General features: G+C 38.6%; 1 protein-coding gene across 2 annotated transcripts in view; it reads left to right on the plus strand.

The window, feature by feature from the left end:
• LOC147871589 (dynactin subunit 1-like) overlaps positions 1-17,688 on the plus strand; it is a 235,193-nt gene that overhangs the window by 8,723 nt on the left and 208,782 nt on the right. For both annotated transcript variants that reach the window (XM_087360510.1, XM_087360509.1), the window contains exon 2: positions 7,709-7,785. The gene's annotated coding sequence lies outside the window, so the exon portion shown is untranslated. The remainder of the gene's footprint in view (positions 1-7,708; positions 7,786-17,688) is intronic.

Genomic DNA, 17,688 nt, shown 5'->3' on the forward strand with positions numbered 1-17,688 from the left:
AATACCTCGTCATTCTACTTCTGTCGTCTGCTGTAAGTGCGTTGGCCTGTAAATCCACGGAAACTCGACGCTTTCCGTGTTTGGTCTTCTGAAGATTACGTGGGTAGTAACTGGTGATTTTGCTATGGGCCATTCCAGGCCTGCAGATACCATCATTTTTAATTTCAATTTCGGATTATTTGTCATTTTTTTTTATTTTCTCCACGGTTTATTCTTATGTCTAGATATTCTTTATTTTATGAGATTTAAAGAAACTCATTCGAACGTGTGTTGAAACATCATATCTGTTAAAATCCAGCAACATCCACAGAAAGACACAGTTTCAGTACGCATCTTGTGACAGACTTTAACCCTTTGAAGCCGAAGATCGTCTGAATATTATTTACGAATGCAGACCGTACCGCGAAGAAAACACTACACCTCACCATTACGAAAATCAGCTGGTTAACCCTTCTGAAGCCGAAGCTCGTCTTCATAATATTTACGAATCCAGACCGTACCGCGAAGAAAACACTTCACTTAACCATTAGAAGTCGAATCAGGCGGTACCACATAAGATTTAACAAAAGAACATCCCGGTCGAAGCCTTAATAAACCTTGGGATATTTGTTTATTTAGCGTAAGCTTGAATGAGAACTGCGATTTCTGCGACCAATGAGAAACGAGATATATCGACTGTCATAAGAGTTAAAAGTATGAATATTATTAACGTGACCTGCAGGAGAACAGTTAGTTCCAGTACGTCGAATATCGCGTTATCGAAATCCAGGGCACTGCACGTCAATTATTAATTTGGAGACGGAATATTTTAATACGGATCAGTTTCATTCTAAAACTTTTCTATCGAATGTCACAGATGCTTAGTTATTTTCTTTCTGAATACTGAGAACATGTTTTTTGGAAATACGCGCTTATCAAAACAAGACTTCTTCTGGAAAATATTGTTTATTTGTTAAAAGTCGTGTTAGTAACTGGAATTAGAATCCGCGTATAAACGCTAATGATTTGGTTCAGTTTCACTCAAGTTTTGTCCCTAAATCCACCCGCGTGTTCCGACGTGCAACTTTGTTGTGTAAGGGGAAAGGGCTAGGTAAACAGCGCGTCCTTCAGAGGCATTGTTTCCGCAAGCCTCCGCCACCCGCTTTTAAAATCAAGTTTCTTTGTGTGGAAACACAGGAGAACGAGGGGTGGCGTCTGCTTTGTTTGTTGTTCTGTCGTCTGTCCTCCGTTTTCACATTGTGGAGTGCACTTCACGTATTCTTCTTTCCTTACTCAGCATCCAGCCAGCACCTCTTAAGGTGGCGACTGATTTGTAACATTTACTCGTAATGTAACATTCGCGGCGAGCATGTTACATTACACCACAACTGGTGAGGCGCATCGAATGCTCGTTTTGAACGCTCGGCTCGACTGTGCTCGTGTGTGCTCCATTCATTTCATTTAATATGTCGGACGTGGAGGTTGTGTTATCCTTGTTCCATTTAATACGCTACTCTTATCTAAAGAACTCGTGAATGCTCGTTACGACGCCGCTCGACTGACTGACTGACTGACTGACTTGTAATGTAACACTCAAAGGGATTCGCGAAAAAACCGGCAACACGATGGAGCGCCCGCGAGCGGCTCCGTTCGCTGTCTTCACTTGTGTATTATACTGGCCTCTGGTCTCTAGCCGGATGTGACAACGCTGCCAGTTGAACTACGCTGTTCTAGACCAAGGGCACGCACCCTGAGGCACGAAAAATAATTTTAGACAGCACTCAGATTTAAGCTGACATAAATGCATCGCAATGTATGCTATATATAACAGGAAAACAACATGGAGGAGACTTGCCGAAAAACTTAACAGTCGGTCTACTCCCCACCTTTTTATGTTGTCGAGAGAAGATTATCGCCTTCATAAGAGCCCGCTGTTGGATCTTATTTTTATCCAGACGAATTCAGTCCGCACTTACCCTATTTCTTTAACTCATGGACGACGTACACCTAGAAGACGCCGAACAAGATCTGAACATAATATTAAGATGTGAATTTCAACGGAATTAGGGGGAGGGGACTGTCGTACCTAATAAATTAGTACAACAATACTCTGGAGATACTGAGGATAATCGCGAAAGCTTTACTGGTTGCACGTCCGTAATTTTATTATGCTTCCTTGTCTAGTGAAATAAAGTAACGGGGCATGAGACCACGTCCAATACAGCTCGCTTGGGAAATCAGGCTATTTATGTGGCAACACTGCGTGTTATTCCCTTATCCCTAGAGGTCGGGTCAGGCCGGCGGGATGTATTTTTGATTTCATCGTGTGCAATGGATAAACCTGACAGCACAGATGCTTATCTGTCTGTTAACAATCGCCTCCTAAAGACCACATGCAGCTTTTATCTTAACTGTCCGTTAAACTTGACGGTTGTCCGTGAGTTATTACAAGAAATCAAACAGAATACTAATAATAAGCGGATGTTTAGATTGAGCTGCAAATGTCAAGAGAAACTGACTTTGGGGATAAAATGCCTTGGTCATTTTAAATTCTTCTGTTTCTTTTTTCTCAGTTCCCTTAATGGGTATAATTGGTTTTTTACTGCAGTTCCTTTCCTCTTTAATCCTTATGTTTTTCACTTATTTTTCTCTCCTCATCATCATTACATTTATGTTTTTTTTCTTCTTTAGTTGTATCTTTCTTTCTTGTATTTGTATTTGTATTTCTTCTATTCTCTCTTGTTCTCCCTCCCCTCTCCGAATCAGTTTATTTATATACTTCTATCTCTTTTATTATCCTTTCCTTTTCTCCCTACTTCGATTCTCTGTTTTCCTATGCTCGTACTTTCCTTCTTTCTTCTTTCTGTATTCATTTCTTCTTTTATTTTCTTCTGTCTTCCTCTGCATATTTCTTCCTTCCATACTTTGGTAATGTCATTATTTGGCTTGTTATTTAATCAGTTACTCGCTTCTGTGGTCAGATGTTCCTTGCCAGTTGTTTTCCTTGTTACCGGTTCAATAAGTCTTAACGATGCGAGACCACCCGCTCACCGAGGACTAGCTGCGGACATCAGGTTTATTTAACCTAACACTAGTCTCTGAAGTCACAGAACGGCGAGCAATTAAAACATAATGAAACGTCCTGTCTTTACTTGATAGTCTGGTGGCAAAATTGAAACCTGATTCGGAATATAGAGCTATAATTTTATCTGTTGGTTTATATGGATGTAAAACGTGGACTATCACACGAAAGCAAGATTCTTTTCTATGCTGAAGATGGGGGCTATGTGATGACTAGAGGCCGAGCGAGAAGTGCTGACACTTGCGCAAAGGACTTATTTTGGACGTATGAGATGGACCAGTCCGAAGCACGAGCTAGAGGGGTGTCGGCTTCGGTTGGCTTGTAGCTCTAGTTGTGCTTAGATCGGTGCGTCACCGCAGCTGAGGCTGTGCGACCCCCACTACTACTCAACTCCCCTCCCTCGGCTTAAACATCGCGTATTTAGGTGCCACCACTACTCGCGCGACCTATACCTACAGGGCTACACAGCGTCATAACCCAGAAGACCGCAGAAGATATGAAAATTATATACAAAATTTAAGTCTGAAAATCTGAAGAGATGAGACCGCTCTGTTGACGTAAGCGTAGGTGGGGAATTAATATTCGACAGATAGCGTGTGATGCGGCTAATGGTAATGTATTGTGAACACGTTAATGATTGAGGTGTCGCGTAAAAGGCAAAACAATTTTGACAGCTCAGCCACTGTTACCTTCTCCCTGCACCATAGAGTTTAGTTAATGGTGCCAGTAATTTCTCAGAAGAACTTGTAAATCATACTTCAGTATAAAACGCCATATCCACGCCGCGTCTGGACTCGTCCCTAGAAGGATACTTCCTCGGAAATGATGCGATCAGAATCCGATACTGACCAGAGCTTTATCTCGTCTTCCCTTACACTATTTCATAGCTTAGTGATTACGTACGAGGGGAGCTTCGCCTTTACCCTTTAATTTTTTACGTGAGTGCCGTTTGGCGTGATACAGCTATCACTGCCTCCGCCCCTGTTCCCGTCACTGTACGTGTTTAATCTGCTTTTAAGATATCTTCAGTGACTCTTCTCTTTTTTTATAAACTAAGATTTGTGTTTTTGAAAGTCACGCGGAGATGTATTCGTCCATTGCTTTGCATGTTAATATTGTATTTAGAGAAAGTATTAAAATTTAATAAACATGCAAGAACCTAAGAAATATTATGAGTAAGATTTAATGAGAGAAACCACAATTAAGTGACACAATAATCAGTCTCACAAAATTGGAAGGAGGGATTTTCATATGAAATAAAAGAGATGAATTAAATAGTTTAATAAACATAACAAAGGAAATAAAAATGAACATCAGTCAGATAAATGAAAGAAATAAAGAAATTATACTTCACTTTGAAATACGGCTGCTATCCCAGGATTTATTTCAGGACACTAAAGTGAACAAATGGAATGTTGTTTGAGTCAGGATATAAATCACCGGTCCGAGAATCAAACCCGGCTACACCCGGATTTGATGAAATGTTGAACCACACGACTCCAAAGATGTTCTAGGCTTCTTGTATTAATAGTTACTGAAGATTCAACATGGCTTCTGCCGTGTAATTACTATGACATATGCTCATAATTTAAGATGAATTACAGGATAGCGAAAGCGTGACGTCATGTATGGTGAAAGGAAGCAACAACAACAAAAAAGTATTCAGTAATAACCCAATATGGTAATTACAATTATATCTCATTGTTATGCTACTGGTTCCTTTGATGTGTGGTTTAATACAAAGAGTGAACTCCGTTGCGCAAATACAGGCTTAATTAGGCGTGGTAATCAAGAGTTGCGTAGTTTCCACGAGTTACATTGAATGTAAATGGTCGGTCTAAGGCAGGAATATAACGCATATTGTGTAACATGATAAACCACTTAAATTTGAATTTGACATATGAAAGCATTTTGTAGAAGTATGTTTAATAAAACTAAAAAGAGTGTAAACAAAACTTATTTCCTGCAATAGAAATTTAATTGAAAAGTATCCTCCTCCTGGCGTCTGTCAAATTGAATTTAAAAAATTGCTTGAATTTCAAAAATAAAAGATTTTGTAACATCTAATTAAACCAATGTTGCTATAAAATTGGAATGTTTATCTTCTCCACAACGTAAATTACATTCAGTAACCTAAATCTTAGATCTGTTTTGAAGATGGGTTGTTGGGCCGTATATTCTGGTAGAAGCTTATTGACGTTTCGGAGATGCTTGCTGTCTCCGTGACAACACGGCGAAACAACTTACAGGATATCCATGTTGATTCTCGTCGCCGTGAGAGCCTAAAATCTCACCAAACCCATTTTATTTTACGTTTTTATGTTGTAATTAGAATATATTTGCCAGTTCTGTATGGTTATATATCATGGTGAGTGACAATATCAATTACAAATGTTTCAAATTGAAACTTCCAGGAAAATAGTTGGATCTGAGAAAGCTGAAGTGACCAATTGGTAGTGTATTTTGTGATCTGCAGAGGTAACGTAATATTTTTGGGATGACCATATCGAGGAGGCTGCTATGGGTCGCTGGTGTGACTACACTGGCCGTAGCAAGAATTTTATTAAGGAAAACCTTTTGGAATGCGTTCACTTAGGAAGCCAGTGACATGGCACAGCGGTACAAAGGCTTGCATGTACCACATGCTGCAATATTCACTACCTCTCCATTTTTCCACGGTGATTTTTTTGTATCATCCCCAGAATAAACAGCAATTATTTTCTTAAACAACATTAACCAAGTAACGGGGAAGCGTTACTTTCTTTTCTGGGGGGAGGGGGGTTGAATTTTTAAATATGATTTGAATGAGGTAATTTATAATTTAAATTTTGTCGAATGACGTATCATCTTTGTTACAATTTCTTGCTATATTATTTCGCTAATACATTATTCTTTCATAATTTTTATCACAAATTTATATATAAGGCTATCGAAAATTGCTTATGGTATTTGTTGTGTCTCTTGGGAAGCCACTCTAAAGTACGTTATCCAGAATACGGTGTAATTATTTTTATCATTCAATTAAAGACAATTTCCATGCCTTTCAGCTTGGAATTTGGAGACATGTTTCTTGAAGCATATGTATCTATCTCCGTGTCTACATGACATTACAACCCAAGAACAAATTTGTTATCCTGTTAAACTTATTTTGTCCTTGGGGGATGAGTCTAAAAGATCTCAAATACATTGTTATTAATTTCAGCAACGGAATGCATTTGAATTTTCGTGTTGAGAAACCAACGTAAAATTTTTGAAATACAGTCATAAATTTGAAAAAGCAGTAAGCGTGATGTACATATTCTTAAGTCTGTTTTTCTTTCGCTTGTGATTACGAGGAAGGTGTTTCATTACGGCTGGCCTTCATGATGATGGAGGTGACCTCTGTGAGGAGAAGGGCGCACACAGCACGTGGTACGGATCAAACTCTGTTATCTGATATAACGGCGTTTACAACACGCGACAACACTGATGAAGCGTTAATTTGAGTTTGCTCAACATATTTGAGTCAAGGTTTCACGCCAGTGAACGGTAAAAGAATAAAGAATAAGTATGGATTTGTTTATTTACACAAAACAAAGACTCGGTGATGTTTATATTAGATGCAGCAACGTGTAGGGTCCCGCCCCTAGACCAGAACTCGGGAGCGAAAGTCCCGTGACAGCACTGACTTCGGGTTCTGTCCGAGTTCCCACAACAGCTGTGGAGTCCGTCGCCATCTTCTGCACAAGCGTCCCCCTTTAGCGATGATATGCAGACACTTTTCTTACCGTAAGAATGAACACCTCAAACCCCATGTGTCCCACCTACTTAAACAATCAATAAATACTGCATTTTACATTTATGTATTTTTCGTAATTCTCAGTGTAAACATTAACAGTTAATCTGTGTAGTGGTGGCGTGTTGTTTTCTTTGCGGAACGGACTGAATTCTTAAATATTACCCAGGCGTACGTTGTAAAAACGATGGGGATAAGAAATGAATTCAACATTTTAGTCGGAGAACGTTAAAACAATAATACACTTGGAAAACTTAGATATATATTCAAACGTAATACTAAAATCAAGCTTCAGTTTATGATACTGGATTCAGATGGCTCAAATTACGGTCGAGTAATGGGCCACAATATTGAACTTTAGAATGCCACAAATGCGGAAATGTTCTTGACCTGCTGAGCGGCTGTCAGATTCTCTAAAAGCCCTGTGGTCTATGGAGGTAGCTGTCTGCTACAATGGTTTCAAAAGGAGAACATATCTTTGCTACGAAGAGTTAACGAAACAAACCTTATAGTGTATTTTATTCGTACACGATCCAGAAATGTCTGCGCTCTGCAGGTTTAACAATACCCGTCGTATTGCTAGAGGCTGTCCATATACTTGTAAGAATACGGTTCTCAATTATCCGCCCCTATGTAGAAAGGCTGTGGAAAGGAACGAAAAAAAATAGAGTTGAAAGTGTGAGAAGAATAAGACTTCAGAGAAGGTATGCCATAATATTTTCTGATTGTTCAACTCACAATGCTGCATTCCGATTATAGACTGTTTCGCAGTTAATGTCACGCACATTACGACATTAACATTTTGTATTATTGTGTTGATTGGTGAAGATTGTTGACAGTTCTGATTATTGTTTTATTGGTCTCTATTTCAGGTCCTGTTCCGCAGACCACACTTCACTTCCAAGTTCTATTTTCTTACCTTCTTCCAGGCAGTCTCCATTTCCATCAGGTAACAAACATTTTATTTTTATTCTCAGTTTTATTCACTTGATAATATATTGGAAAATGCAAATTTTTCCCTTCTCCAATCAGTAAAGACGTCTAGGGAAGCTGAGGTATACTCCGCACGTTCTTAACCTCGGCACTAGGTGATGGTCAATTAGGCCCAGGTAAAGGGACCCCTGTACCCATTCAATAGGAAATTTGTCGAGTCACAGAGCCGATCTGGACGTTTTGGCAAACAGATGTAGCCGTGCCTCTGCCAGGGATTAATCGCCTATTGTCCAGCTGAACCTTTCGACCTCAAACGTATGAGGAGTAAATTACAGACTTCTGGAGGTCGAGAATATTCATCACCTTGTTTACATTGAATCGAATCGTAAGGCAGATTAGAACATTTCGTATCGAGCTATACATTTATAAAATATACTACATTTTAATATTATCATGCAAATACATTACTTCATTGGACGTTTTATATTATTGTTCTTTATGAAATGATAAATAACGCCTTGGGGACTTATAATTAGATACCAGCGTTTTCGAGAGACATAGTGTCTCACTTTTCAACTTTTAAAATGGAAACATTATGTTTCTACGAAACATTGATATCAACCGCTTACAGGTCCACATGGTGTTACGACCTTGACGGCCTATATGGACATCTTCACCACCTTGAAAATCCAAGTCTCAAACAGAAATAAGTCTGGCAAATAATTTTAGTGGTATCCAATTTTTTGTCTTCCTTTTTCTGGCATGTTTCACAACATTCAGGAATGAAATTAATGCTAGTTATCGATGTATATTGCATCGTAACCGCCCAGCCATTGACCAGTTATTTTACACTCGATGTGTTTCTGAAGTAGAAAGGTATCAGCTATCATAGTTTTATGAAGGAATAGCATTGTTAAAAGGGTGTGCAAGAAATGTACATTACAATTTGTGTACGTAAACACTTATTTAACACAATTACAGTTTCGTGTTGAAATATGGGAATGCTTTTACAGTAAAATATGCTATCTTTTGGTATTTTAAGGGGCTGATGAAAGGTCGGTAGATATATTTGGACTACAGACCACGCTAGAAGCTTATAAATCCGATTACGCTTATTTGTTGCATGAGTAGGTTGTATAGTGCGCACAAAAATACAGTGACTATTACCGCCGAAATGTATTTACAGGCCAGCAAAGGTATTGACCTAAGCGACATCTTTGTTAATATTTTTGTAACAAAATATTTAGTAAATTCACAAACGTTATTGTGATAGATAGTTAGGCAATGTTCTGATATGATATTTATAGTACTCTGTACTCTCCAGAACACCGAAGATAAACATAGATATATATCGTACACATTTTGTATTGCGTGATCTTTGATTGTGGATTTCGAACATGTTAGATTATTATTATTACTGTTATCATCATCATCATCAAGATGTGACTGGCAGAACACTTCATGTGTTCTGCGCTTTAAGTAAAAGTGGACCACGGGATGAAGGAAACTCAGTTTCTCGCAACACGTAACAAATTGCAGAGCTGTTTTGAAATATGTAATTTTAACATTTCGTTTCGTTGCCACCCTCGCCTACAAAAGATTGCATCATTGTGCGTACAAACAGGTTCGGTAAAAAGTGTGTCACTCTCATCTGATAAGTTTTGAAGTAATCGTCTGATTTTTATTAAACTCGTTATGAATATCATGTCAATAGAGACCATTCTTAATTTACTAGCTTCAGCAGTAAGAGCACAGCGACTGTATGTTATTGTCCCTTAGGAGCGCATGTATCTTGACTATTAAAATTATCGGCATATGGTCATACAATTTTATGTGGCAATAGATCTTCGAAAGACATGTACATTTCTTGAGGTGTACCTTTTCTATATTATATAAATTAAATGTATGGCCGCCAGGTGCCTTCTATTACGTTTGTCTTCATGGTATTACTCTGTGCAAATATTTTATGCAGATACATATGAATTGTTCGTGAAATATTTATGAACATTATTTGTTAAAAAAACTCGAACACTGCGATGATGCGAATCTTTAAGGTTATATCTGGCAAATTTAACGAAGTTTCAATGTGTAATAACGGAAATTATTCATAGAAATACATCGGTAAATTTTTAAATTTATTAATCTGCATTTCCTTTTAGTTCCGCGTGTAACTTAGAATGAAACATTTGAAGAAACATGGGCGCCATTTTGTTTTGCCAAAGATTGATGTTGGCTCATCGATCAGCCAAGAAGAAGCGTGAACTTATTTTCCATTGCAGGCGAGACCCTGCCGATATCTGCGCTACCACTATCATAGCTCTTTTAAGTAATATTCTTATTATCCATATTCCGGTCAGAATCATTTCTTTGGCAGACCACATTACACCCTTTGACCACTACAGATTTCACATCTCGTATTCATTAAAATATTCCTTTTGCATCTATAATTTAACTTCGTGGTATGTAGTATTTTCTTGAATCGATATTCACACAGCTGATATAGGTCGTATTGGTATCCAGTGGATCTTAACTGTCATCATATGAATTTGTTGCTGGGTCTTACATTTAAATCTTCAGAACTTAGGCCTCCCAAGTGGAAATAAAACCCTTCCAGTGTTATGAATGCTGATTCTCAAATTGTCTCTTCATCGCTTGCGATGATTATAATTGGCGTGCGGATATCTTGTAGTAGCAGATTATTGCAAACAGAATTTTATCCTGTCTTGTCCTATTTTGTCCTGTCTATCTGCTAGTGTGGGATGTGGCCGTGTTTATGTGGAATTAGGTTTCTAAAAGGCCGTTTATCTATTCCTCACGCGATATAGCAATAGTTATCGAGCACTTGTGGAATGGTATTGACAAAGGAAAACCGAAAGTCTCGGAGAAAAACTTGTCCCAGTGCCATTTTATTCACTACAAATTCAAAATGGGCTAAACTGGGCAATGATCTGGACCTCGGCAGACAGAAGCCGGTGACTAATCACCTGAGCTATTGAACGGCCTTAACCCAAGAGATGCTTCATTGCATTGTTTTGTGGTCGAAACATTTCTTTGTGGTATCACTTGATGGCTGTCATTTTTGTCTCACATAGCGTAGGACGTAGTGCTGTGTTTGAGAATTTGGTTTTCTTTGTGGTATTATGCAATAACAAAAGTAATATGTCTTGACCCTCTCTTAAAAGTATGAAAATTTATTGTTATGGAAACATAAAAACCAAAATTTTAGAGAGAATGGATTAAAAGTTTTAGTAATTCTGAAATTGAGCGATCTCGAGAAATCTGGATAAAAATAAACAATAGCCACAGATGCACATTGACTTAAGAAAATGGTTTCTGACTTAGCGATAAAAAATAAGGTGGGGCTCCAGTTTTCGTGGCAGCGACTATTCAGTAAATTAACTTACGAAATGCAACGAACGACTGCTTGCGTTCAACACCAGGAGGTGACGTTTCGCCTGATTCGGTGTGGTTGTACCCTGCGGGAGGTTCCCCATGATGTCACGTTTTTATGAATCTAAACTTTGCACCTTCCCTCAACCATTTTGCTACACTTACCTCAGTACGGTTCTCGTTGACAGATATAGCTCCTCCCCCGGAGACCAAAGTTATTGTACTTACTTTCACAACCTCCGCCCTTCACACCGGTACCCGTGGCTTCCAATTTTATCCATGGTTACGCTTTCATGAAATACCTTGAGGCACCGCGGATGCCCTTAGGCGATCAACCAGACCAGGTGTTCCCTCCATTAGATCATCTCAGGCAGACCGGACATGTTACTAATTGTACATTACACCTCCAGTCAGAATAACAGCGCTTTATGTAACATTTTATAAATTTTATTGTCTCTAATTGACTTCATTAGCGTCTGTGTGTTCTTTTGTCTACCTAAGTCTTTTTTCATTAGTTCAACAGTCCCTATTTGTCACAAATTTACACAAACGTACGTGATGTGGGAATAAGTGATAAAGAAGAAGACAGACATCAGAATTTAAAGAAAATATGACGTTTGCAGAACCCTGCTTACTTGTAAACTATTCATTCTTTTGAGAAATTGTCCCAGACTTAATTAAATTAAAACGAAAAGAAGTTACGTTTAGTGTCGGCCTACAATACCCAACATAATGACGCCCATAATTGTCAGTCTATTGTTTTTCCTTTCTAAGCCTGCGGCCTTGCGGATGAAGTATACAGATTCTGCCAGAATACAAAGTTTTGTTGCAACATGTAAGACGCGGAATGCAGGCATCTGAAAGTGAATGTAACTATTAAAAATGACCCTGGTTTCGGATGGTACTACTTTTATTAATCCTTGTTAGTATACTTCATACGAAGTAAGTCACTGCAACGATTAGTTGTCGCATTATACCACAATGCAAAGCTTTGCCGTAAATATCCCTTAAATACCACTCATAAAAAACGTTCGCACGTCTAGCGTTGCTATCAATACTTGTTATCTGACCCTTTAGATGTACGAGTACTTTAAAAGATAAACTGCACCTGTTCTTAAGCACCACTCCAAAAAAGAAGCATAGTATAACGCAGGCAAAACCTCACGCATCTTATCTTATTGTACCGTCGCGACTTAATTATGTTCAGATTGTTCTATTAAAAATGTACAAGCATTTCTTCAATACGGGCTACAAAGCCCGTGATTTGTTTACCATAGTAATAATAATTGGTGAAGTTTATAAATTAAAAAGTCCCTTGTGTATTGGTTCATTTCTTCTTTGTTTAGCTGAAGTAGACTTTTCTGCTCAGCAAACTGTTAGCAGTCAAAGCACTTCCTTCTTCCCGGACCATCCTTAAGAGGCAATAGCTGTATCGCGTAAATGACCATCTACGTGGACCTCACACATTTCGATCACACGGCTGTTTTTAAAAGGCAAACTACTTGATTATGGTTGTTGTGTGTCCCGGCTCGTAAATAGCTATCGAGGTCTTCATCAATAAACCAGTTGGAAACGTTGGTGTGGTTTCGATTCAGGGAATGTGACATGTTCACCCGGTTGACCCTCTGAGGAATCGTGTTCTGGAAAAAGTTCAAGTATTGGCCCTACCCGTCCGGCCATGAGCTACTTATTCGATTTGTCATCTGTAACACAGGGCTACTGGAACGCTGGTCGTGACATAGCAATCTCTCAGCAGACTCCTGTAATGATTTGTATCTGTCAAAACATTTAAACTGACACTATGTCAGTAGAGCCCGAAGGTTTTAACACCACCAACACCAAAGCACGATACTGAGTAAGTTCTTGCATCTCGCATCCACGCAACCTATCCTGCTGTGATCCGTCTTAATCTCATTGTTCCATCCGTTTCTCGGTCTTCCAGTTACATTTCGCAAGAGATTTCCAAACCAAATCTGGCTGTGCTCTTCAATGTATTTTGCCATCTGTTCATTTGTCTACAGTTTGTGTATTAACGCGTAAAGTGAATACATCGCGTAATGGTTGCCCTACGGTTTAATTCGGGTCCAGATAGTTCCGTGTAAAAGTTTCCGTGGCCCGAGACTGCGAAAATAATTCTAAGTTAAAAAGCTGTTGATTGACTAAAATGAATTACACTGACTGAACGTACTTTATATGTGCATTTGCTAATAAAGGCCTATAAAAGAATTGTATTTATTATTATTTAATTTGTACGGGATATCTCAAACCTTGATAGATGTTCTCAAGGGGTTGAGAGAATCATTGAACAGATTTTGGACTTTGTCTCTGTCTTACCCAGCTGAAAGTATAATAACTGAGAACAGCAAATGCCCGAGTTTTTATCTAAATCGCCCGTTTTCCCTCTTGCGATTACAGTTCAAGACATATTAATATTAATAAAGTCATATCATTAATAATATCTGAACACCAAAGCGGATCGGTCTGAATTGTCCGAGGGAAGTTTTGTGACTCTCCCAACTTTACGTACGATGTGACAAAACTAAGGACAGCGTTCCATTCTTCGCCTTTCTTTTTCCTAAAATAAACTCTGCTCAGAAATATTTAAACTGCTTATTTATTTTACAAATCTTAATGATGCGCTGTCGGAATATCATACAGAACTTCTGTACTTCTCTGAAATATTAAATATCCTTGTAAGTGGTGACATCTAGCCACACGGTTCTGGAAGCTGGAGTGGCTGTAGTGGGCGGAATCTCGAATGGTCTATTTGCTCCAGGCAACAAAAACGACAAGTCTTGCTTTGGCACACTTCCTCGTCTGCACAGATTGTTCAGTGATGCATTACCGGGTAATCAAGTTGTCTGCGCATATGAAGTATGTGACGCTGTCATGGCGTCAGTCTTTCAACTGTTGCATACGAAAAGAGTGCTTCGTCCTCAGGGGTCGTGTACCGATAACAGGATGATGAGTCTTATTGTGGACGTGACTTTTCTGGCTGTACGCCTGCATGCGACTGCTGCACTGTGATCATCCGCCTTTCACCGTGTCTGTTGCATAACAACGTAACAGTCTCTACTTGTTTGTCATCGGCTTCTTCTGTTCGCATGTCAGAGTTTGCTGGTCTATCACGGGACATTTTATAACCACCCATCTAATTGACTTTTTCTGTCATTTGTATATACATCTGTGTACCTTTTTGTGTTTGTCCATCTATCGATTGAACATTCGATTGATTGGCTGATTAAGTAGGTTTATGTCTGTGTGATTAATTTTATAGCTTTAAGGAACTGCGCGGAACACATCACTTCTTGAGAAGCTGATATTCCGTCAGCTTTTAAGAAATTACCCTCCATGTATGGATCTCGAAGGTTAATTGCCGTGTTCACAAGAGCGCGCCATTCTTCTTACCCAGTTACATATAATCGTACCGTTGATGACGTATTTCTCTTCGATTAATTTTATGATTAGCCTCTCGTCTATCCCAAATGGTATATCCCCATCAGTTTAAAAAAAGTTCAAGTTTCTTACTTCCCTGTGCGTTTGTGTTCCGGTCACCTTCATTTAATCATCCTAGCAATGGCTGGGGGTTCGTCGTGCTGACCACACGTCGCCCTATATCTGGTTGGATGATCGTTCACCTCTGCTTAGGCATGTGGACGTGAGGCCAGCGGTCAAGCTAGTCGGTTTTGGCTCTCTGGAGCTGTTACGCCACGGATTTAATTTAATTTATTATTTTAATTTTATACCTTTGTTCTCCTGTGAGTAGTTAGTCCCACGCCGAACTCCCAAAGTTGGTGTGCGATATTTTTTATATGTCAGCGGTTACTCAATCATTCTGTTTTTTATGAAATATTTCAGTTAGCAGACAGCTAATTTTGAAGTGTTTTGTCACCAGTGTTAAGTTACTGTTACTGATTTCCCGCCATGCAACACGCGCTTTTTAAATACAGGATTGCATTACGAGCTGTCTGGGAATAAGCTTGGTGTAAGACGTTTTGTGTGTCGTCCACCCGGGCTTTTGGCATGAAGATGGCATTATGATAATGTAGTCGGGAAATGATCATTCTCAGAATATGTCCCAACAGCTGGTTTTATGTTACATGTTTTTATCCTTTGGGTTCGAATACCGGGGAGTCATTCAGCCGATTGGTAAAACGGCCAGACACCAGCCAGTTAGTTACACAATGGATAAGTCAGCAGTTCAGTCAGCCGGCCAAACAGTCAGTCAGTCAGTGGGTTAGTCAAGCTATGCGAACTCTTTTAATACTAAAGCGCAAACCAAGGAAGGAAACACAGATTTTGTAGAACACTGACGTTTACTACCGTCACGTTACTCTGTCGAAGTGAAAGTTGTGTTTTAAAAAAATAGGAAATTAAATTCTGAAATGAAATTCTTAAGTTCCGAAAGAAGGATCAAAAAAAATTCTGGTTCTGGTAGGATGACGAGTGATGGAATCAGAAGAGAATTACGTACGCTTGTTATGGCAGACGTTAAATTTTACGGACAGAAGTCGACAGAACATCTAGACAGAATGACCTATGAAAACTGTTAATATCTAGGTGATATTTCAGGTTCTGACTGTGACTACAATAAAGATGGTTGTCTTCTTGTGTGTAGCATCGTGTAGTCTCATGGCTATTGACCGACGTTTCAGAGGAGTTTACTACCTTCATCATCAGAGTGGCGACTGATGACACACCCTGATGATGGAGGCTGTAAGCTCCTCTGATTTTTCGGCCAATGTCTACTAGTCTACAGAGTGTAAGTCCCAGAATACGACCATATCCTTTATCAAAATCAATTTAAAATACCTTCCACTAATAAAAAGAGATTTTAGCAGACCATATAAACGATGGCTTGAAGCCGGAACAGACTTGTAAGCTTATCCTTGGAATGCAGGAGGAGGAGATAATAATTCCTATTATATTCAGAGGCATAATAAGATCAGAATAATAATGACCTATATATCGGTGCTGGAAATAAACACGGATTCCTAAACAGTTCAACACCGTACTGTATTTGCAAAACAAGAGTGTAATACAGCGTGCAATTCTTTGTATTTGTTTTTTGTTTACTATTTTGCATATAAAATTGACCTTGATGTTAACTTCCTACAAATCCAAAGCCATTGTTTGGAAGACAGCATACTTGATTATTATTATTATAGTTACGTTGATGATGACTGTACTACCGGATCGTTGGCTTAGTATTATCAATATTTATTAATGTCAAACACTTCTTTTCCTTTCTATTATGAGTACCAGAAAGGCCTTTACAGATTGTGCGATAGTTTTACAGGACTGCGCGTTTATGCGCATGCGTATAGTAGGCTACTGTGGAAGGCATTATTATAACAGGGGCAACTTCATGATGAAGATAAGCAGATAAATACATACTCTCGTAAACTACGAGACCTTCAATTAGACACAATCGTGTCACGCCGCTATATCAATTTAAATGAACGAAAAATCTTGACTTATTATACCACATTGGGGGAGGAAATGATGTCAGAAATGTATGATTGCATACTGAGGAAAATATTTAACATTTAAATGAAATTTGTGGATAAATAAGTTGTGATGTAATAGGCTATTAGTAAAACTACACTTGTAGGGATGTTGATACCTCCCCATAAAATGTCCACATTATTGCAAACGGAAGTTCATACACAGTCTAGACATTATTCATCCTTCTTCTGATCGTCTTCTAATAAAACCCGAAATTTTAACTTTTTGGTATCAAAACCCACAATTAAATACGATCTTGTATCAGTTTTATCCACCTCCCATCCTTATAACATCGTTTTATCGTGTATCTTAATACTATCATCTTATCTGCTAGGTCATCCAAGAGGTTCTCTAAGAGAGATCATGATTCTATTTCCTCTGTTTTATATAATATACTTGGTGAGATTTCAGGTTTTTTGAAGCACGGAGCTCATCTAAATAGTATTTAGAAACTCAGTTCCACCTGCAACGAAGAGAGTGCTTTAAATTAGGAACACGACTGTAGCCTTAGTACCGGATCTTTTGAAAAATTTACATTGCATTAAATGTGTTAAATAACGGTAGTCACGTGGAATGGATCATTGAACTCAAAATGTTTATATTGCCCAAAATAAAATTATAAAATTTCGAAAAATGAAGGTTTCAATATACTAACCAGTTCCGTTATTACACAATTTACATAGCATTTTATAAATAAAATGTTGCAAAAATGACAGGACATTGCGAATCAGTCAAAAACGTTTAACGAAAATTGTGCTACACGTGTAACTAACATTACGAGGTCTACATGTGTTCTCTAGTCTAGAGGCCTAGGTAACTGATACAACATCGATTAGTTACGTTGAAGATTGTGCAATAGACATAAAATAATGGACTGTGTTTCTCGTATTATATTATTATTTAGTGTTCTGTCTGACGACAGGTCCATATGAACAGGATCCTTCCATCCTTTTCTCGGACTGGGACCTGTTCATATACGTTCTTGGCAGATGATCCAGAAGTGGTTTGCCATTGCCTTCTT

The sequence above is a fragment of the Zootermopsis nevadensis genome, unplaced genomic scaffold, assembly GCF_977971745.1.
Source record: "Zootermopsis nevadensis isolate Lab colony 2312 unplaced genomic scaffold, Znev_1.0 Znev_ptg000045l, whole genome shotgun sequence".
In the NCBI taxonomy this organism is placed as follows: Eukaryota; Metazoa; Arthropoda; class Insecta; order Blattodea; family Termopsidae; genus Zootermopsis; species Zootermopsis nevadensis.